Source organism: Podarcis tiliguerta, assembly GCF_965153285.1.
Source record: "Podarcis tiliguerta genome assembly, chromosome: 5".
Classification (NCBI taxonomy): domain Eukaryota; kingdom Metazoa; phylum Chordata; class Lepidosauria; order Squamata; family Lacertidae; genus Podarcis; species Podarcis tiliguerta.
In genome coordinates, this window is record NC_139538.1 from 62,060,447 (window position 1) to 62,084,382 (window position 23,936).

At 42.1% G+C, this 23,936-nt stretch overlaps 1 protein-coding gene across 5 annotated transcripts in view; it reads left to right on the top strand.

Moving 5' to 3' along the window:
• The first annotated feature begins 257 nt into the window (after positions 1 to 257).
• Positions 258 to 23,936, top strand: part of PLCE1 (phospholipase C epsilon 1) — a 127,673-nt gene continuing 103,994 nt past the window's right edge. Inside the window, exon 1 of one of the 5 annotated variants that reach the window (XM_083443655.1) lies at positions 258 to 330. The gene's annotated coding sequence lies outside the window, so the exon portion shown is untranslated. Of the gene's footprint in view, positions 331 to 5,410; positions 5,460 to 11,060; positions 11,639 to 15,507; positions 15,635 to 23,936 lie in introns of those variants that run through there. The other 4 variants (XM_083443654.1, XM_083443651.1, XM_083443653.1 and 1 more) reach the window with 4 other exon arrangements.

Here is a 23,936-nt window from a genome sequence, read left to right on the forward strand (position 1 = left end):
TGTTGCAGAGCCAATTCTAAAGCAAGGTGGATATGCCTCCTTCACTACGCCAGCACCCAACATCTTAAACTGCTGATTCGCCTCCCTCGGATGGTGTTTTGGTCTATTCAGTATGCATGGCTTTAGCAGTAGGGAGACCCAGATTGGTTGCCAGCTCGAAATGTTGCGCAAGATCACATTTCCTGACCATCTCGCCCCACTTTCAGCTGTTCTTCAGATGTAAAAGTAGCAAGCGAATCAGTGTGGGCAGAGGGGAAGGGATTGCTGAGTCATGACCTGTGGGCGACGCACATTCTGGTGACAAGCAGAGTTTCAAAACTTTCTCCAACTGTGAGTTTCCTCCTTTAAAAGATCAGGCTGCTTTTCATAACTCTTGTGAGGGCCCTCTTGAATTACTAGCACTGGACTTTTATAGTCATAAAAGCGGACTGCGGTAGGGTTATTAATTTGTTGGTAAATGTGATCAAACTCCCCAGAGCACTGCAAGTTTTGCATTTATTGTCCACAATCCATATGTTTTTGAGACTGCAACATATTTTGCCATTATCTCAAAAAGATAGTGCTTCATAAGTATTCTGCCTCCCTGAATTGTGCCCTGAGAATTCCTCCTGCTGTTTTTGAATTTCTGGTTTATATTATAATTCAACATGGTTAAAAGATCCCTTAGAACAGGAATCTTTGCCTGCCCATTCCTGCTCTCAGCTTATTTCTGTAGTAGTAGTAGTAGTAGTAGTAGTAGTAATAAAATAATAAAATAAAATAAAATAAAATAAAATAAAATAAAATAAATAGTATGTGCCTCCCATCTGGCTGGGTTGCCCCAGTCACCCTGAGTGGCTTCCAGAAAATTAAAACATCAAACATTAGCCCCACCTCTGATGCCACAAGAGTTGTCTTCGTGAATTCCCTGAACTTCTGAAGCAAAACATATTCTGCAATCTCAACCTGACTCCTCCATCCATATTGGCACACTACAAGCTTTCCTGGTAAAGCACAAGTTGTCTGCACACCCTAGCTTCCTATGAATCATTCACAATTCTGAGTCTCTCCTAATTTTGCTGCTATAAACTGCTGGAAAATACTGATAATTTCCCAAGAGACAGCAGTAGGGTTTTACTAGAAATATTCTAACTCCAGGAGATTTGTCTTAAATCACAATGTTGTCTGTGGTATGAACTTCTTGATGAAGATACTTTCTTAACCACTGGTGGAAAAAGTGTAACTCTCTCCACATGCATAACCATTTTGTACAACAACTATCAAATCCTCTTCTGAATATTCACTAGCCAGTTCAACTAAAAGCACTTCTAGGGCTGTGTTTAAACCAAGGCACGCCCCCCATTAGGTAGAATGAGGCTGCTTCACCAGACAGGTTTTTTAGGATGTCATGAAAGGGCAGCAAATTGTATTATCGTTGTATTTTCACTCCTGGGAAGAGGCGCTTGTGTATTCATATTGACCTGAGCATTGGGTACCTGCATGACCACAGTAGTCAAGGCATTGGTCACTTTAAGGCTAGACTACTGCAGTGGACTCTACCTGGAGCACCCCTTGCAGTTGGTTTGGAAATGGCAATTGGTGTCGAATGCTGCAGCATGATTACTGACTGCAGCGAGGTTCTGTCAACATATTACACCTCTGCTTAACGATCTGTGCTGGCTGCTGGCTTGTTATTGGGCCAAGTTCAAGATTTTACTGGTATATAAAGATCTTGGCACATTGGAGCCAGTTTATTTGAAGGATTAACTCTCCTCTAGGAGCCTGCTCAACCACTTTGATCTGCAGAACTCGCGTAAAGTATGTTTTCTGCATCTCTTAGGAGCTGATCTCTTGCCATGGCAGCACCTAGGCTTAGGAGAGCCCTTAACATTCATCTGGACCCCATGCTATAATGGTTTAGATTAATTTAACATCCATTCTTATGGGATCTGAACTGCTTGGAATTAACCAGGAAAAAGATCTTGAAGTCATGGTGACTAACTCAATCGACTCTAGAGTGCAGCAATAATAATAATAATAATAATAATAATAATAATAATAATAATAATAATACCCTGCCCATCTGGCTGGATTTCTAATTCCATGCAGGGTTGGAAAATAAAGTGGCCTGTATCTCCATGATTTTATATTAAAGCCTCTTTCTGCTTAATGCCCTATACATTGCTCTGTTACTTCTTATTACATTTTTACTGGATGTTCACATTTAGTTGTATTGTTTTAAACAATAACTAGTACACAGAAATACTAAAAAAAAAAAAACAGTTGTGACTTTCGCTGATATCTGCTGCTTTTAATAAATATTTTATTTATATTTATGAAATGTTATAAACCACTTTATCAAAACAAAATCTCTAAGTGGTGCTATTCTAAAAGACAAAGAAAGAAGACAACAATTCAATAGTATCCAGAAACTAATAATAGAATACAGGATTGCTCAAAACTTTAAATTTAGTAGGCTGCCTGGAGCAAAAGATACCTATGCAGGCCCACTGTGTTGAAACTTTTTTAAAAAAATAGTAATGCTTAATAATCCCCAATAATTAAATAACACATGTGGTGTTTAAACATTCCTTCTCTTTTTTATTGTACTAGCCCAATACAGTACAGCCAATTTCATTTTTCTTTCCTTGCACAGTGATTGGTTGGCAAGCTTCATGGAAAGCTGTGTAAGTGCTCTTACATTCAAAACACCTAATCAGACTGCCTGAATCTGAGAAAAGCAATAATGTATTGGAATCTGAATTAAATGTGTCACTGCCTCCTGGAAAATAAAAACTCTGCAGTTATTGTGTTCAGTAGGATGCTTCACTTACTTTTTGTACAGGAGTTTTAAACATAGAAAATGGAGTTAACTGCATATCAGGATGAAATTCTCTTATCAAACTGACCGTCGCTGTTGACATATGAGTTTGAGAGCTCGCATCATATAATGTCACACTTTGAGTATAGATGCTGCACTAAACAGCTTCCCTGGAGAGCAAGGGTTAACCAAGAAAGGGTCCTCTAGATCAGCAAACTTTTTCAGCAGAGGGCCGGTCCACTGTCCCTTAAACCTTGTGGGGGGCTGGACTATATTTTGAAGAAGAAAAAAATGAACGAATTCCTATGCCCCACAAATAACCCAGAGATGCATTTTAAATAAAAGGACACATTCTACTCATGTAAAAACATGCTGATTCCCGGACCATCCATGAGCTGGATTGAGAAGGCGACTGGGCCAGATCCGGCTCCTAGGCCTTAGTTTGCCTACCCCAGCTCTAGGTGTTTTTGGACTCCAACTCCTACTAGCCTTAGCATGGCTGATGTTTGGAGCTGATGGGCGTTCATGGAATCATAGAACTGTAGAGATGGAAGGGACGTTGAGGGTCATCTAGTCCAATCTGCTGCAATGCAATCTCAACTTGGGCCGCAGGTTAGCCACCTCTGCTGTATTGGCTTATCTGCATCATGGCTGTAATTTTTTGAAGTGATGGCAATGCAAATTATCAACACCACATGGACAGCCTCCAAATTCTTAGTAACACTGCCTTTGGTGATATACCCGGTTCAAATGTAAAGTGTAATGATCCACTTAAAAATAGATTTATGATTATGCCTTAACGTCTTGTTCTGAAAAGCTAATTTGAACCTGGACAATATTCAATAGGTTCCTTTGACATATAGGTAAAGGTAAAGGTACCCCTGCCCGTACGGGCCAGTCTTGACAGACTCTAGGGTTGTGCGCCCATCTCACTCAAGAGGCCGGGGGCCAGCGCTGTCCGAAGACACTTCCGGGTCACATGGCCAGTGTGACATCGCTGCTCTGGCGAGCCAGCGCAGCACACGGAACGCCATTTACCTTCCCGCTGGTAAGCGGTCCCTATTTATCTACTTGCACCCGGAGGTGCTTTCGAACTGCTAGGTTGGCAGGCGCTGAGACCGAACAACGGGAGCGCACCCCGCCGCGGGGATTCGAACCGCCGACCTTTCGATCGGCAAGCCCTAGGCGCTGAGGCTTTTACCCACAGCGCCACCCGCGTCCCTTAACATATATGTCCTAACATATATTTGCCTTCAATACTTGATTTCAAGGTTTTCCGCTATAATGATATAATATAATCATACTGTCATAGACTTTTGTATGGCTGACAGCTTTCATTGGATCTTTCTTTTTGAATCTTTCTTCACAAACCTAAGCTATTATCAACTGTTGCAGCCCTCTTCCTGATGAATTCAGGACCTTGGGATCTGCAGCATTTGCCTGAGTTTCTTTTATTGTCTCGTGGATCCACTTCAGGACTGAGTCTTACCTATAAAGCTCTAAATGTACTGGGTTTTGACATACATGGGAGATTTGCTTCTAAGCTAAATGGAGGTTTTCCACTTCAGGCAGCAAATGTCTTGGGCTGGGCCTGTCAGAGGGTATTCACAGTGGCTGCTCCAAAACTGAGCACCACCTTTCCTCTGGAGACACAACAGGCTCAAATCTTAGAGAAATGGGCTTTGACTCTAAGTCAGTTTTCAGTTGGCTTTTGATGACTAGGAACCGGTGGGCGTGACTATTGAATTTTTAGGTTTATAAGGCTGTTAAATCGTATCTAGTGCTGTGTGCATGTAATTCCACTGACTTCTATTTTCTCTCCGCCCTTTGCACAGCCCCAACCATCCAGATCTGAATGGGGCTGGGGAAGACAGTAGAAGGAGAGGAAGCTCCCTTGCATGCACAGAAGTCTCTTGCACTAGCAGAGTTGCAGCATCAGATACAGCCCATTGCTGGAGGATAGGATGAATGACCATTTCTCCTCAATAAATAATTGAAGAAAACCCCTCAGGCAACATCTGATTGCTGTCAGCTTTTGAAGTTTCACATTTTACAACTGATATCCAACAATATTTTATAGCTTATCATGTGGGATGTTTGACTTTCATTCTACATGTAACTTGGGCTGCAGTTCTGCGCACACTTTCTTGGAAGTAAGCTCCATTGAGCCCAGTGGAACTTGCTCATTGAACATGGTGGCGTTTACTTCTGAGTAAAACAGGTTCCGGAATGGGCTGCTGACCTTTGAAATCTGCATGCCAGCATGTGCTATTCTATAAATAATATTTGATTTATTACTAACTCACTACTACGTATGCAGCATACTATATATGTTGGTGTGTGTGTGTGTAATAAATAGTTGTCACTGCTTAATTCCTGTGTTTGGAAAACTCTCCCCGTGTAATGGAATCTCTAGCCTCTCCTCTGTGGCAGTCTGGAGGCCAGCTGTGGTTGCTCCTGTTGCTTCCTGTGACAGACATGCTCTCTCTGCAAAGGGTTGGAATGCTCTTTGCTTTATTATTTATTTAAAACTGAAACTAAGAGACTCATGCTATCAGCTTACTGCTGATGACATATCACGAGCACTGAGAAAACTGTTGGATGCACTGCATGATGGATTTACTGATGCACAGAACAAATGAGTTCCAGGAAATGGCAGGTTTGACCGTTTGCAAAGTAGGAGCTTATGTGTTCAAATAGCCCCATTCAGGAGCAATGTTTATTTAATCCAAGATAAAAATGAAGATAAAGATTGGGCACGAAAGTATATAAATATTTAGGCATTATATAGGCTAAAGATGTGAGACGGCTTAGAAGGAGGAATTTTGGTCCACAAATAAAGCAGGCAAAAAATTAGTTTACAAGGTGGGAACAGTTGAAGCTTGTCATTATTGGGGATGTTTTAAAATGGTGATTCTGCTCAAAGTATTGTTGGGCTTTGAAACTTTGCCTGTTCAACAAGGTAAGGAAAGCATTTGGAGTTGGCAGAGAAAACTGGAAAACTTTTATTCCAGAGGGAAGAGCATTAGGCTGAACAAAAAGACTTTGTATAGGTAGACAAACAGTCGTTTCCCATACCTATGTCTAGATTATGAGTTGGCCTAAATTAAACAACTAATGTGTGAATAGGAATAACATGGGGATTTATTGGGTCGGTGCAGAGTTTTAAAACGAGGCTTCCTTTTGAAGGGTGATCCCCTTCAAGACAATTGGGGGCAGGGGCCCGAGGAAGATCATACGTTTAAAGCCGATAGCTTTCACCCCCAAATCCCAGGAGCTGTCATTTGTTCAGGGTACAGGGGATCGTAGCTCTTTGAAGGGTAAATGACAGTTCCCAGTTTTATTTGAGTGAAACTGTGTGCTGCCATGTGATCTCTCCTTCCTGAATGTTGTGTTGAAAAATGATGCATGTGACCTATTTACAACATTAGGAGATTTGAACCTCTGCCTGCAGAGGACTTGCAGCAATGGGGGTCAATGGACTCATTGCCATCTGCACCACAAGAGTGGGAGATGCTATGGGGCCATTGTGTGTGTTGTGAACGCAAGAAGGTGACCTTCTGCAGGGATATTCCCATCATTGCGAGTACATTGGCTCCCTCTGTGTGGGGACAAGACTTGGTGGGTGCTTTTGCTGGTATAGCCTCTGATTGACGAGTTTTGATTGTGATTTCCAACTGATCATGTATTGGACATGTTGGCCATTGCACAAATGCAGAGGCGGCATCTCTCTCACCCCATGTTCTAAGTAATTGGGTGAGAGGATTGCTCTGACAATCATGCCAGGTAGATGTTGCCCTCTAAAACTTTGCAAGGGTAAAGCTTCAAGGATTTGGCCTTGTTGCGGACCAGGAGTGAAGAGCTGGTCAGAATCTGAGGATGCTCTCTACTAGTTGCTTTCCCCAACCCACCTTGATCCACGCTACACCTCTGCTCAAAATCCATATTCCCACATCTGCTCTTTTTCATTCCAACACGTTTGTGCAAACCATCTAGTTAACCCTGCAGAGGGTTTAGCTTGTATTAATGAGAGCAAGCTACAGCTCTTTCAGTTTTATCTGGAATATGGCACCAGCAATTTTTATGCTTCCTTAATAAAGTCTGCCTGGATTTTTATTATTATTAAGTTGTAATAACCCCTTCAATTATAATAAATCTTGGAAAACCACATCAGTTCAGCACTTTTAATTAGAAAAGCACAGTACTGAGTTCTTGTTCATCCATCAGACGACATAGCTAAAGTGGCCCTGTGTTTTTTTCAGTTCTAAATTGTGTAATGGGAGTGGGAACTCCAAAAACCTGTTCATTTACATTCATATCTCAAAACTACAGTGTTTTTTTAACACTTGCACAAATACTCTTGTGTGAGCGAGCAGTTTAATAGGTTCTAGAGAAACTGTTTTGCAGTTTTACACAAACTTTCCAGACCTCAGAGTTGGACTAATGGTTTGAATTCTGTGTTTTCTACTGTGCTGCAGTTGGTGCCTCACTGGTGCAGGGGCATTTCAAAGTGTTTTTATTGTCATTTGGGAATGACCCAGTTATTGCATAATATCACTTTTCACAAGTTATGCTGTTCCCAATTTAAATATCACTGCACACCTCCAAACGTATTTTGGAAGGACCCACCCCCCAATGTATGTACTTTACCTTCCCTGGGTGTTGGTTCATAGTGTTCTGCGGTTGGACTTATATGCTTGCTTGATTTATCCATTTCAATATTTTTATTCTGCATTTCATAGAAGGAGGCATCCAAGTTGGTTTTCAACAACTGAAAACCACGCACATGAGGAGAAGCTAATAACAAGGTATAGCAAATCTTGCAGCAGGCAGTCAGCAGCTTAATATACAGCAGCAGGGTTCAGGAGCCAAACCATAAGTCTGCTGGAATGAAAGTGCTTGGAAAGGTATTTGGTCTCATGCTTAAAGGTCATGAGCCAAGGGACTAATCTAATCTCCTAGTGCAAGAAATTCCACAGTCAGCCTGGACTCCACAATGGGGGATGATGCCCTCTTCTATGTCTCTTCCAACTATATGTCTGAGGTTGGCAGAACATTTAGCAGAGCCTCCTCTTAAGAGATGGTACAGTGCCCCCTAGCACAAAGGACCCAGGATACTCTTTACCTCTTGAGCAACAGCCAGAGGCTGCATCCACAGATGATACCCTACATGATGGATCTCCAATAGCAGGAGCTCTACTTCCCCTTATCAGGACCCCCACTTCAGCTCGGGAACCCCCTCCCCCTCCATCAGGATTCCAGGCGCAGCGGCTCTGAAGGACCCAGGCTGAAGCACATCTCCCATGAAGATCTCCAAAAGGGCCTCCGCTGAAATTCATCTATCCAGTCTCTGAACTATGTAGTCTACTCAGGAGTGAGAGGCAGCAATTCCCACACATGTTCTGGATCCTGGCCCTGAGTAGTTCCAGGCCCTCAAAGATCCAACAGTCTCTAGTTACACGGTGCCGGTACAACATCTTTCTGACGTAGTTCCTTACTTGGCCTTAAGGTTTCAGCTCCTTGGCTGCAAGTTGCAACCTGTAAGTTGGGAACAGGACAGTCGTTCCACCTTTCCATATTACTGTGTATTCCTGCCTCCTGCTCTGTCCCTAGCCACACAAAGGAATTGCTTTGTATACAAGACATTCATTCATGTTGGCCTCACCTCCACAATGTATTGGCAGTGTCTTTTTAACATTAAACACACACTCTCACACACAACTTAACATGCATGTAATCATAATCTCTATATAAAGTAAGGCTTTGGGACTACATGTCAGGTGATCAGCTTCAAAGACCAAATCAGCCTTTTAGCACCTTTACTTGAGGGTGACTTCATTGTAAAGATGCATAGAATCAGCTGGCCTGCCTCACACCAGCCGGAGGAGATCCTGCTGTGTTATAATATAGTTGAAGTGAGCCTTGTTCTAGATGCCTGTGTAGCAAGTCTCAAGTGGTCAGATGAACAGCTATCTGATAAATAACATGGACAAGGAGGACTTACAACTTTGGAGCAGCATATTGATCAATAAGTGCTCTTTAGAAATGTCCGTCATGAAAAACGGGACCTAAAAATAACATAAGAATACTGCCTAACAAGATTAGTAAAGAGACTAATGGAATTATACAAATGGGCTTATTCATATAGGCACACTATCTGAACTAGCTCAGCTTATTTTAAATAGTCCCAGAGAAAATGGACATAAAATGCCTTTATAGGATTTCAATCTGCTAGAAAAATTGCAAGCTCCACAGGTCTGCTTTTAAAATTGACGGTGGAAGTTGGAGTAGGGCCAGCTCATCTATTGGACAAAAGGGGCATTTGTGCCTGGAGCAAGGAACACATCTGCAGTTGCCACAGAAGTATGGCGTCTGTTTGGACTCTCTGAGTATCGATCAAACTTTGCTAGACGGAACTTGAAACAGGATTTGCCATTCTGAAAATGACGCCTCAAGAGCATGTGGATATAGTTGCTTCAGTTTTTTTAACTGAAGCATGAAACTGGATCTTGTTGTCATTATGTTTACTTTCAGGATGAACTTGTGTTAAAGGTTTATCTAGTGACACAGCTATTTATTGATGGACCGTTATGAAGGGAATTGCATTGGCCACTGATATCTGGACCCAACTAACACGTATACAAATCAAGCTCTCATATCTGAAAAAGGTAAGTCACAGGTTGCTTGGGAGTCTAAGATCCAGAACTGATGCTGCCAAAGTCCTTGGAGGGAGACAGCAAGCGTGCTGCCTTAAGTATGCCAGCTGACAGCTGCCCAACTGACCATTGCATGGTCATGGAAAGTAGGAAATAAAACTGAGGCACATGGAAATTTCCTAAGTCAGCCTTATGAGGAACGGCTAAGGGAGCTGGGCATATTTAGCCTGGAGAAGAGGAGGTTAAGGGGTGATATGATAGCCATGTTCAAATATATAAAAGGATGTCGCATAGAGGAGGGAGAAAGGTTGTTTTCTGCTGCTCCAGAGAAGCGGACACAGAGCAATGGATCCAAACTACAAGAAAGAAGATTCCACCTAAACATTAGGAAGAACTTCCTGACAGTAAGAGCTGTTCGACAGTGGAATTTGCTGCCAAGGAGTGTGGTGGAGTCTCCTTCTTTGGAGGTCCTGAAGCAGAGGCTTGACAACCATATGTCAGGAGTGCTCTGATGGTGCTTCCTGCTTGGCAGGGGGTTGGACTCGATGGCCCTTGTGGTCTCTTCCAACTCTATGATTCTATGATTCTAGAAGCATGGACCAGTCAAAGCATAAATTTAAAAAATTAAGGCTGCAATCCTATGCACAACTGGGAGTAAGCCCTGCTGGGCTTCTGGAAGCATGCAAAACACCAAATCAACAGCAGTGTTAATACAAAAACGGTAACCCTTTAATAAAAATATCAAGAAAGGAGCACAGCAATGCTCTTCTGGTATTACGTATGAGCAGCTCTTTGTGATGGTCTGGACACACTTAAGTCCCCTGGTAGTTAGTAGTCCACATGGAAATTATCATTTCCTTTGGTTTCAGTGGGAGTTAAGCATGTGCTTAAATTTATCCTGTTAAAGTCAACACAACTTTAAAAGTGCTTTAACTGTTAAAAGCTGGGCACTGCCCTTTATTTTCCTCCACTTAAATATTATATTAACTTGTAAATGTTATTGCCACAGCACTAATAAAACGCTACTAACCTTTGATTGGTATCCCATCTGTACAACATTTAAGAACTATTCCAAACCCATCTCAGACTAAATGGCTTAATAAGACAGAAAATAGTTTTGCTCAAACTGCAGTGTAGAGAGGTGCAATATGGTTTCTGAATAAAGTAACCATGCCTAGTGTATTCAGAATATGTTTTAGTATATGGCTGATGCATAGCAGTAAAAGTGAATTGTAAAAGTTGAGGCCCACCCCACTTTTTAAACTTTTTTTAAGATGATGTGTTCCTGATACTGGAAGAGAATGTAGTAAATTAACTGCAAGTTTTACAGCCCAATTCTGGGATATGGTCTCCACATACCATAATTATGAAAATTGCCATGCTCTTCGTATATAAAAGTCCAGAATAAAATGGTCCACTGCCTTCGGCCAACTTTTGCTTCTCAACTTGAGAAATTAATGTTCCAAAAAATTTCCTTGTTTGGCTTGGGGTGCGTGTGTGATCTTTTGCATGCAAAGATGTCCAGTCCAGTCAAATGGTAGTTTCTCATGAAACAGATGGAAACTTCACAATATCTCCCCCCGCAAACACACACACTGCCCCCCTCCCCAAAGAGCCCTTTTAGTTTACTGCCTTTCTTCCCGTAGATAATAGCTGGCAGCGGGGTTCAGTGCTGAGGCTGCGCGCTCCACTTCTGAACAAAGTCCTGAATCGAGCCATTGTTTCCACTGCGATAGCCTGCATTTTTTCACTGGACAGAGAAAGCAGGGTGTAAAAAAGGCACCTTGTGTAAAACTGTTGGCAGGGCTTGGAAGTGAATTAAGAGCTCCACAAGGTCTGAGCGCGGCAGCTCGGCTCGCTCATTGAGCCCTGGAAGCCCAGTCAGCTCAGACATTCCAATGCAGTGAGGCAGCAGCGGGGACTCACTCGACACACACACGAGAGAGCCAGGCAGCCAACTCCGCGTCCAGAAGCGGCAGATCAGCCGATCTCCTCCTCTCCTCTCCTGAGTCCGCATACACTATCGGGGGACGAGGTGGGTTGGGGGTGGGAGGGAGGAGATGAAAGGTAGACGCGATGGCTCGGGACCAGGTCCTTGCCTGCAAAGATGTGGGGATCTGCTCGCCGTTCACTGAGAACGACGGATCGGGACTCCGAAAGGCAAGCCTCGCGCGCCTCGAAGGTAAGAGGATGACTTGGAAACTTGGAGGGGAATCAGCTGTTTCTTTTCTGCTTAGTTTTTTTAGCGCCCCGCTCCAAAACAAAAAATCTGTCCCCTGTTCTGCAAGTGTTGATTATTGGATTGATTTAACACACAAAAGACACCAGATCTTTTGTGAGTTATCTCGACCACTCTGCTCATTACAGATCCAGGGCATTAAATAACTCGGGACTCCCCGCGCGCGTGCAAGCGCACACACGAGACCCAGTTTGCAAGATCCCGGGCAAAATCCGATGAGTGCATCGAAGTGCTGAGCTGTGGAGCCCTTCTCCAAAGATATCCCTGCCACTCTTTTCGAGCCGGAGGGGGCGGGGGAGAGTTGCCTCCCGGAACTGAAACCTTAGAGGGGCACATTGTAATAGACCTGGATGGACCGAGGGAAATACGAGACAAGTCTGCACAGTGCAGACTGGCTGCTGGAGGCTGATGCGTCGGAAGAAACGGCAACAGAGGCAGCGGCGGAGCTTCTGTCTCTGCAGTCCAACGAGGGGAGTACACGTGTATGTGCGTGCGCACGTGTAAAAGTTCCCAACGAAGGAAAGCTTTGCGCAGGTGCTTAGCTGCCTGGCCTGGCTCTGCCTGCCGTGGCAGATACTAATCTCCTCCACCACCTGGCAGGTGTGCGGTTGGGCGGAGAAGGGAAATCCCTTCCGTCCCGTGGGAAGGCACTTGATCTCACAATGAAAACGGCTCGCTCCCAGGCGGTCCCTGCTAGGGAGGCGGAGGTGGGAGGAAAGAATGAATGAATGAACGAACGAACGAACGAACTCCCTTTAGAAAGGGCTTCCCGCACCCCCGATTATTCAGTGACCAAAGTCGAGAACAAGAGGAAGGAAGCCGACTCCTTTTCATCCCTCGGCATGCAGGGTCGCTTTAAAGGCAGCTCTGTTTGTCTGTTTGAAAGGTTTTGTCATCTTTCAATAGATGTGGAATCGTCGCCTGCAAAAAGGGGGAGAGGGAGGAGGACTGGCTGTCTCAGGGTAAGGATGCTAATCTTTCCCCACGTGGTGTGATAGTCTTTGAAGATTTCCTAAGGGGAGGAGAAAAGGGTTCCTTTGGCATCACTGCTTTCTTCTTCTTCTCCTTCTTCTTCTCCTTCTTCTTCTTCCTCTAAAATTACACCCACCTCTTCCTGCGCTGAGCGACTGTGTAGGAAAAGAGGGGGAAATGATGAATGGATGACGAAAAGATGAAGACGTTTGGCTGCTGGTATGATTTCTCAGCATCAGTTTCTTGCATCATACATTCGTGAATCCCATGTGTTGCATACAGCCCCTATCTCTTCCCTCAAAGTTGTCTTTCAGGGACGTTCCAATGGGCAATATTTTGCTCATTGGAAGAAGTGATACTCTCCTTCTACATTACTTGATACTGTTGGGGTTTGTACTAGGGTAGGATGTGCAGTATTTTAAAATGTGAGTGATGTCTTTGGCTATGAAAGATGCTCAGGTCTTCCCATCTTGCTCACTTATTTTCCGCTAATTTTCAGGACCAGGGGGTTCCGCTAATTTTGGACCAGGGGGTCCAAACTCCTGTGGTCTGCCATAACAAAATTAACAAGCTCAGTCATTAAAGCCAATGTTCACAATGGAGTATTGATTTCTGTTTTGAATTGCACAGGACTTTTCCTGTGGCTAGATGTTAAAAAAAAGAGAGGATTTTAAACACAAGAAATAAATTTATTTTTTAAAAATTGGATAGCTCCGAGTGAGGTCATGGTATTAAGTCATTTTAGTTGCATATTGTTTCAGCCTTGAAAATGGAAAGTGTGAGTCTTGAAAATTATTTGAGAACTCTACGGATCTTTCCCACTGTTAGAACTCCAATACTGAAGCACTTTGTAATTATTAAAAAGCAAATGTCTGGCTTGCACTTTGATAGCCTTATGTAGGTGTTCAGTGCTCATGAAAGGTGATGGTCCATAATTGGATCGGTAAGCCCTGCCACCCAGTGCTTATCTAGAGGTTGGCAAAATTGGCCCTTGCTGGGAGTGCAGGCCCAGAAGGGGTGCAAAAATCACCCCCAAAATGTCTCCAGTTATCTGTGTAAGGTCCTGAATTTAGACAAGAGCTGGGAGCTGAGCGATAGGAGAAAAGGCAAAACACTATGAAGGCAAACTACTGGAGCATATTATGTATATGTGTAAGGTGACATGCCACTATTATTGTGAGATCAAACATGGGAGAATCTTTCCATCCTTGCACTGCGGCATAAAGGTGTGTGGGATTTTTTTGCCCTTCATCCTCCTCACCTTGCCTTGACACCTGTTGCTTTGAGTACTTGGACCTCGTAAAATGTAGTAATTTCTAATGTGGCTATTGCAGTAAAGTGATGGGGGGGGGGCGCATGTTGATATATCTCCCTTCTGAGGGTGCAAGGGACCCTAGGGTATACCTCTGCCAAGAGGGCCACAGATTTCCCTTCCCTCAGCTAAAGCCTTACTGGTTTGTGAGTTGCACAAAACCCTTCCTGCGAATGGATGTACAAGAAAAATAAAACTGTGAAAGTTATTTACCTTTTAATGTTAACTTTATGTTCTTGATTAGACACTAAGATTGAAGATCCAAATGCTCCCTTGGAAATAAAATTGCTAAATAACTAAAAATAAAATAAAATAAATGCTGCTCTTTCTGGTGTCTTTAGTGTGCAACCAATACAAGCTTGGGACACCTTTTGTGCAGTAATGCCCTTACTGGTGTTTAGCTTTTATAATGAAAAGTGTATTGGTTCCACACGTCCTAGAAATCAGAACATCTGCCCTAGAAACATCAATTCTATATTGGGTATGTAAATATATTAGTGCTCTGCTCATGGGACTTGTTAAGTGGAAACGCTGCTTTGAGGTCCTAGATGGCCTGGGATTCCTGAAGGAGCATCTCTTGCATAAATCTACTTGAATACACTGATGTGAATACACTCCAGATTTCCCTCCAGACTTATGTCTAAGTTACCCAAACTAGTGTGGTGTTTGAGATGGTTTTGGTACTAACAAGGCAAAAAGTGCACACAAAATGGCCACCCCCACCCCCCAGGTATACAACTAAGCATGCTTGGTGCCTCTTTACACTGTCAGTCTGAATAGCTCACTTGGTTAGACTCAGCATGGTGCTGATAACATCAAGGTTGTAGAATTAATCTAAGCAGAGGTTGGATGGCTGTTTGTGATATATGATCTAGTTGAGATTCCTGCATTGCAGGGGGTTGGACTAGATGCTCCTCAGGGTCCCTTCCAACTCTTATGATTCTATGATCCTGCACAAATGAATGCCCTAGGGCCTCAAGTAGCAAGCAGTTGTGTCAAAATGTCATATTCTGCACCCACATACACGTGAGAAAACGAGAAGTAAAATCCATTGTGACCCTGAATAGCCTTCACTTTAGAATAGGATTTGGAGCACTAACAGCTTTGTTGTGACCTTCCCTTCTGGTCTTTAAGGTTCCCAATAATCAGCATTTGTTTGTTTTTGCTGCGAAGCTAAGACCTCCACTTGAATTTGTCACCACATATGCACACACACACACACACACACACACACAAAGTAGTTTTAAACTGTTTTTTAACTAGGCCGTTGCTTGCTTCTAGTTTCCTGAAAAATGTTCCTTTTCTTCCCATGCTGAAAACCACCCTCAGCTCTACGAAGTTCCCAGGCCTAGCCTTTTTGAGAGCTAGTTATTGCGGGGTTGGCCACCAACTCTTCCTCACACCGCCTCTAAATTTGTGGCCTGACTAAGTTTTTTCTTCGTTTCTGTATGGGTGCATGATGCTTTTTTTGTCCTACTGATCACAAAGAATGAGTCAAAAGTTTCAAAAAAGCTTTCCTTCAGGGTTTTCAGGGAAAGGAAGGAACTTCTCTCTATTGGATTCGGTCTGGAGAGACCTTGGGTTCAGATCTCCACTTGGATGTGAAATGCATCATCATCATCATCATCATCATACAGTACAGCCTTTTTGCCAAGGTACCCAAGACAGTTTTCAGTTTTACAATACTTGCACCTATTCACTCAAAGCTAAAAATGAAACACACAACCACCTACGGTCCCACAACCCTCCTTCTCTCCTCACAGTATAGGCATTGAGACTATATTTCATTTTAGTCTATCTCATGAACATGCCACCTTAAATGCCTTGTGGAGAATATGGTATGATGGTAGTTAATTGTTTTTTATTAGTAGTATTTATCTGTATTCCACCCTTCATTCGTCGATCTCAGGGTGGTTTACAGCACAGAAATACAAGATAAACTCAAGAACAAAAACAAAATAAACAAGGTGAAAGTGAATTGACATTACAAATAAAGTGTCAGTTTTCACATTGGAACTGGGATTTATGTGGGGGGGGGGGTCGGGGGACGGCGATGCAACTTTTGCTTCAGCAATGAAGCAGCATAGACTGTAAAGGCTATAGGAGCTGAAGACTCCATGCTTCCTGGCTCTCAGTCAGGCCCTGATCTGATCAGGGGTTTCTATGTGCTCCTTGTGAGTAACCTCACACTGGTATCTCTGAAGTTCCTGACTTGCCATCACCTCTGCTTTTGTGGCCCTGGGGGAGAATTGGCTAGGAACCTAGGTAGCTGCTGTGGGGGCCTTTGGTACTGGGAAAGGGATATTCAGTTTTGATGGCTCACTGAGGCCATTAGGAGTTTTGAAGATCTGCTGGAGAATCCCAGTGCCATTGCTCTTCATCATAGGAGGTTGTTGAACCCCATCACAAGGTCATATACCCATGAATATTGTGATGGTAAATCTGTTCCACGTTCACAGTAATTAAAGTAGATTAGTAACCTCACTTCACCCGTATGTTGCAAGGGTGGAAAACTACACACTTAAATCTGAAAGGATAGTTGGAGTGTATTAAAAATGTAGCTAATCTGCTTTTTTAAAAAAATCTAAAGTATGGAAAAATAGTGGCTATAGTTTGGGTATTTTCTCAAACTTGTGGCTGCCACAACATAAGGGGCTATTTTATGGGACCACTTTGTCCTGTGGTTTTCTGGACAGATCCCCCCCCTTCCCTTCCTTGTTGGTAAACTGCTATGTAATAATGCTTCAGAAAAACTGCTATTTAATTTAACCAGACAAGATTCTGGTGGAACATAATTTCATTTCACTTTCAGTTTGTATACTGCCTTTCCACATTACGATACACAAGGAGGAATGAGTACTTCACACATTCAGTAAAGATATGCTATTAAAACAACAACAAAAACACCATATACTCATCTGTAGCATTCCTGTTCCACTGGACATACGTCTCAAAAGCTAACATAATCTCCCCCCCCCCCCAGGTGATGGTCCATCATAAATACGAACCCCACATTGGGGAAAAGATTTCTGCATTGCTGGCAGTTGGACTGGATGTCCCTCGTGGTCCCTTCTAACTCTATACTGTAGTAGTATGGTTGTTTACTTACTATACTGGGCTGCAATTCAGAGAAATGTGAGCTTATTTAAATCCCTTTAATAACTTTATCTGGATTGTGCCCTTTGTTTCACTAATGAGCCTAATGTTTTAAATAAACAGCTAGCATGAAAGCTTTTCTAGGCACAAAATAGGCAGTAATGTGTATGTTTTTTCACATTTTAAAAAATCTGCAATGGTGTCAATGGTTTTCACATTGGTGTATTAAAAGTGTTGGGGCTAGAACACTTTTTATCGTCACAGAGAGAAATTCTACTTTCAGTTCAAGTTTAGTTCTGTTCTGTACTTGTACTTATGTATGTTAAGGGTGTGACTGACTGAGTACTCGGTATACAAGCGCAAGAGTCGGTGTCATGTGGTGTTTGCTGCAAAAAGCTTGTGCAAATATTTCCTAGGTTGGGAATTCGCAATACTACTTCTGCCCTGCATAGACTGTATTCAGCGGCGGAGGAAGCTGCTTGGATGCTTGGGGCGGCGCACCCATAGGGGTGGGGCGAGGGAGGAGTGAGCTGCCATAGGGGCGAGGCGCACTGCGGGGTCTCTGGAGACTGCCTGCCTCCTCCCACTCAGCCGCCCTACAGCTGGGCGGGGAGGCAGCGGACCATTTGGGCACCACAGAGCCACGCAGGAGAGATGTGTGGCTTGGGCTCGCTGCAGGCCCTGCGGTGAGTGGCACCCAATATTTTGTCACCCCTCTCAGGGGATATTGCCATCACCACGTGGGCACGTGTGTGCATGGGTAGGGGTGGAGCTCAGAGGGTGACTGAAGCCCACCGTGCCAGCCCAGTCCTCATCACTGGAGCCAAGCAGGTCCACGTTGCGGTGTCTGCGCTGGGGAGATATATTCCCAGATGTAACTCATGTGCGTTGGATTATGCATCTAACTGACTTCCACAGAATTGAAGTAGTTTACATGTAATGACTTGGATTCCAAGATAAATTAATTTAAGGAGGTTTGCAGAAGGAAGTCCTCCCCTCCCCTCCCCTCTGCCATGCTTTAAGCTGACTTTTCTTAGGATCCAAAGGTGTGCACTTTACCTTAACAGAGTTGCCAATCATTATGTAGTTAATGGACTAAGTTCTTGTTCATTTATTTATTTTGACAGTAAAACATGAATAGTTCCTGTGGTGACATAGAGGTATATCTCTGAATAGTATTTCAAGCATTTATCTTGGAAGAATGTTTTAATTCTACTCCTGTGCACAACTGCTGCATAACTTGCATCTAATAATAGCATCGTTTTTTAACAGATGATTCTCCAGTTGCCTGTGACCTTGCTTAATGCTGGAGGACTTTGCTGTTTGTTTCAGACAGGAGCAGTGCTCTGGTGTGTGATGTTTCCTCCCACGATGTTTGTCTTCATCTGTGCTACTGTGGACAGCAAAAATGCTGTTGAAGTGAATTATGTATAGTAATCTTCAGAGTTCTGCTACAGAACAGCACTTCAGTGACTTAGTTGGCTAACTTCCCCTTCATACCAGGACAGGGCATCAACAGACGGCATTTAAATTATTTTCTGCTTGAATATCATTTTACGGTGTAGAGAATCTTGTTCGGTAGAGCAAAAGGCTGAATGTAAAAAAGCTGATTGTATGAGTCGGATGTGTACTCTGGACTTTCAAAAAGCTGTTTTCAAAAAGCTTAAGGAACTTCTGGGTGAGATCCCATGGTCAGAAATACTCAGAGAAGGGAGTCCACGATAGATGGAAGTTTCTTAAAGGCGAGAAGGCACAACAGAAATGCGCAAACAATTCCAGTAAGAAAGAAAAGTGGGAGAAAAGTTTTTGTGCCTTGAGCTGAGATTTAAAAGAGGCAGATATAAAAAATGAAAAAGGGGCAAATCATGAAGGAAGAATATAAACGATCATCCAATATTTGCAGAGAAGACAGGTGGGCTAGAGATGTTAAAAATAATAAAATGGGTGGTGGTGGTGTTTTACTATGTTTGAAGAAAGAGGAAGAACAAGAAAGTAGCCAGACCTCTGTGTGTAGAAGACAGAATGCAGTCATACCTTGGGATGAATATGCTTCAGCTTGAATATTTTCGGTTTGCGCTCCGCAGCAACCCGGAAGTAACGGAGCGTGTTACTTCCGGTTTTCACCACTCATGCATGTGCAGACGCTCAAAATGATGTCACACGCATGCGCGGAAGCAGAGAAACGCAACCTGCGCACACGCAGATGCGCAGTCGCATCTTACGTTCACTTCAGGATGCGAACAGGGCTCCGGAACGGATCCCATTCGCATCCAGAGGTACCACTGTAATGGCATTGGTGACAGAGAGAAGGAAGAATAGCTCAACACCTGTTTTGCTTCTGTCTTCACTCAAAAGGAATACAGTGCCCAAACTGGTGATAATAGAATAAATGATGTCGAGAGGGAGCTACAGCCCAAGCTAGAAAAAGAGGTGGCAAGGGAACACCTAGCACCTTTAAATGAGATCGCCAAGGTCTGAGGAACTACAAGGTCACTAAGGAACTTGCAGATGTATTCTCAGAGCCTCTTATCTATAATCCTGGAGAATTCTTGGAGAACTGGGAACAGGATTCCACAGTTTAGGTATCAGGATTTAATCGCCAGTCATCAGCTGGTGTTGTCAAACAACAGCTCAAGAGCCACAGCCCCCCCCCCATCTCCTGATGAGAAGTTATATTTGGAGATGCCAGCAACTCAGTCTGCAACATGAGCTATGTCCCATCCCCTGATTACTCTAATGTTTTCATTGTAGTAGTTAAATGAAGAAACAGTAAAACTGAGCCTTTATGGCGTGAGAGCTTAGCCTTGACAATAGATGTAGAAATGCACTTTCAGGAGAGTAAAATCTGTTCTCTTGTTTGGAAAGCCAAAGTCCTTCAAAAGAGCACTGTAAATTCAGATAATGAATGCTTGTTATAACAACCATTTGTATGCCCTTATCTTGGTAGTGGTTGTTTTATTACTAGTCCTCATGTTTCCCATGTATACTTCTACCCAGATGATTCCCTATTAGCTGCAGAAGAGGAAATTTGAGAAATTTGAGTAATCACTTATTGTTCTTCTCTTGGCAAGTGGGTTGTCATCCTTATGGAATGCCGACATTTCATAAAATACATGGACTTGGACTTGAAATTCAGTAGGTCAGGGGAAACTTTCATTCACAACAGTAATTGTTTCTGTATTGATGCATTTTTCTATCAAAAGTTTTTATCTAAAAGAAAAATGGAAATAATGTGAACATAAATATTTAGAAGAGACAGATAACATAAGAACTGACATACTAGGCTGCAAATATATAGCTCTGCCAAATTTAGGTTTGCGTATATATCTTATAACAAAAACATCTAATGTACATGAGATAACACACTTGACTGATGGACTGAAATGTAGACACGCATAGTATGGACTCATTTTTTTTACATGGTGCTTCATTTACAATTCAGTGATATAAAGCATAGCTTTTCTTTTGTCTAAAATGAAATTGAGCCAGTTAGGCTGCAATATTATAAACACCTAGCAAGGAGTAAGTACTTTTGAACTCAGTGGTACTTACTTTAAAGTAGACATCTAGAGGATTGCATTGCAAGTCCTATTTGCACCACATCTAAGTTTGTTTGTTTAACAACTACTTTGGGTGGAGTCTAGCATTACTTCCCTCGGGTTAAGTACTTAATTTGTTCCGGAGGTCTGTTCTTAACCTGAAACTGTTCTTAACCTGAAGCACCACTTTAGCTAATGGGGCCTCCTGCTGCTGCCGCGCCGCTGGAGCACGATTTCTGTTCTTATCCTGAAGCAAAGTTCTTAACCTGAAGCACTATTTCTGGGTTAGCAGAGTGTGTAACCTGAAGCGTATGTAACCTGAGGTACCACTGTAATTCTCAACTAGTTAGAAATAGGACTCTGCCCATATTGTATATTAATTAATTTTGGATATGGTTGAGACCTTGCTATTTCTTAAATAATAAAACTGTTTCCATTTTCTTCTTCATCCTCTCTTTAAGCCAAGTTTCAACTTTTATGTCATTGCCTCTCAGCCAATATTATTTTTACAGTATTAGCTAATTTTGTTATTGATTTGTTCAGCTGGTCACTTTATTGTCCACTCTCAGCAGCTAATCAATATATTACTGAGACTGCCACTTCAAAAGCAGACAGAATTCTTAGTTCTTTACTTGCAAGGAATTGTGTTACAATTGTTTCTCAGATAAAGTAGACATTGGCACTGACTAATTGCCATGAAGATTCTGTTTGACTGCCACTTGAGAGGCCGACTAAATTTTGCTGTGTGAATTATTCTAAAAAATCTGTAGTGATGTCTACTGATCAATAGTGATTAACATCAGTGCCAAATTACAGTCCTAATTAGAAAGCTGTGACATGTTTTTTTCTGAAGAAATATTTTCACTGTAGCGCCGACTCCTCCTTTGCATCTGGCTTGTATTATTAACCCCCTGTCCCCTCCCTACAAGATTTATAGAGAGAAACCAATTCTCATCCCCAGTTGCCTAGACACCTTCCCTCTGCACTTCAACTCTCTCTAGCACTCTTTTCCCTTTGATTAATTTCCCCAGTCCCTTCTAGTATGCATTCTGGAAAATATGGGAGGGGATAGCTGTGTTAATTTGTTTAGAACAAAAACAAGAGTTCTATGGCAACTTGAAGGCTGGAAAAATCCAAAATGTCCAGAGCGCAGCTCACAGTGAGTGGTCTTTTCTTTGTGAAAAGTACAGTTACAAAACTGTTCTAAACATGGTGTTTTGTAATCATGTAGATGGGGCATAGTCCAAAAATGTCACCAGACTGTGGGCTTCTTTGTCTTGCTAGCTGCAGTCTAGGAACCGCTGAATGGTTGGTTGTTTACCAGCTACTTTTTCCCTCTCAAGGTACTCAACCTACCAGGTAGTCAAGTGGTTGTGAAGCAGAATTCCTATGAGAATTGCTTAGTGGAAGAACAGAATTCTGAGGACAGAATTCCAAAGGGGGGCTTTAGCAAGAATCTTGGGTGAAGAAAAATTGGTGACATTTTCGTGCATTGTCCGCAAAACTCCTGACATAGTAACACAGTATTAAAACAAACATGAACCACTATGAAATGTCAGTGAAGAAACTAAATAACATGTATTGTTTATTCATAGCTTGTTCCTACAGTTGCAATCGAAATTATTCAACCCCCATTGCAAATCGGGTCTTTAAATCAAATTTTACAGACTTTCAGCTGGTTTTGTTTCATTGACTAGGTATGTTTCACTTTTGAACTGGAAGTTACAAATTATTCCTCTGAATTCATTATATTGGATTAAAATGTAGGTCACTAACTTTTAAACTCTGTTATTAGCTGATATTTAGGGACAAGTATAAAATAATACACTTGAAAACAAGGACATTTTTTTTAAAGAATGTTTAAAGAAAACTGTCTAATTACCCATATTGATGAGTAACCAGAAAATATCAGGCAGTAAGAATGATTTAAAAAAAAAATCCATTTTGACTGTTTTCCTGCTTTAATGTAACAGAGCTTTCAAATGATTTCACACTCTGAACGAGTCAGTTATTGAGGTGGGCTTCTTCCCAGAGACTGATGTAATTGGCAAAGCTAAAGTAAGCACAGTTCATGTTTGCTGACCAAATATTATTTGTGGCATTCTAAATAGGGTTCCCATTAATACTAAAATATATGAAAAAAACAGCAGATTTTGACCATATTAAAAGGAATGAAGTTGTCATTTATGTGTGTGACTCAGAAATTCAGCTGTACTTACTTTATAAATGAAGAAGAATGCTGTTGAATAAATATTCCGTAACAGATATTTAATCAGTTTTGAATATGCAGTAGGATGAGCTCTGCATGTAGATGCTTTGTGGGAATATGAAAATAGAGAATAAAAAAATAAGAAGATCTCTTAGTCGGTAACTGGCTATCCATTTGCTCTTTTCTGGTGGGAATAATACTCCCTACTTGCTTGAGATGGAGTACTTCAGCGCTCTACAATAGGGTCAATTTAATTTGTAACAGAGAAACAGAGACTGGAATCATCCTTGTAATATTATTTCTATTTTACCTTCAATAGACCAGGTGCAGCTGGGATAGGGAAACAAGAACAAGTAGACTGTAATAGATAGACAGCAATAGCAGACCCCAAATAATAAGAGTTTTTTGCAGGCTAGACACAAAGGTGGACTTTGAGAGCTAACCCCCCCCTCCTGTTTAGTTTGAATTACCTCCATTGGGGATTTCATGACCCTTCAGCCCAAGAAACCGGGGAAGCCAGTTTCACATCTTTCTCCTGTTCTGCAGGTGACTGCAAGCTGACTATTTTAAAAGGTGATGGAGGTGATCTGCTGCCCGAACTGCTCATTAATCAGCATTCATTATTATGACCAAGCTGTGGAAAAACCAAAGTGATGTTTTTTCCTGAGCAAGGACAGGCACAATCCAAAACATTATTCAGATTCTTTACACTTTATGGGTTGGATCCTGACTAAAGTTAGTTGACATTAACTCCCACTGATCTTTAATGGATATATTCCCTGTTTAGGGAAGTTTTAAATATTTAATGCTGTATTGTTTTTAACACTTGATTGGAAGCTGCTCAGAGTGGCTGGGGAAACTCAGCCACATGGGTGGGGTATAAATAATAAATTATTATTATTATTATTATTATTATTATTATTATTATTATTATTATTATTATTTAACATCATCTGGACTGAACCCAGTGAGTTTGGGTACTTATTCAGTGCTCTGCTTAAGTCCGAGTGCTTCACTGTTCAATATGCAGCCATGCAAATAACTCTTCAACTCTATCAATAGACCCCTGACATTTAATACTTAGAGTCTCTCTACCAAGATGCTAGTCTCTGG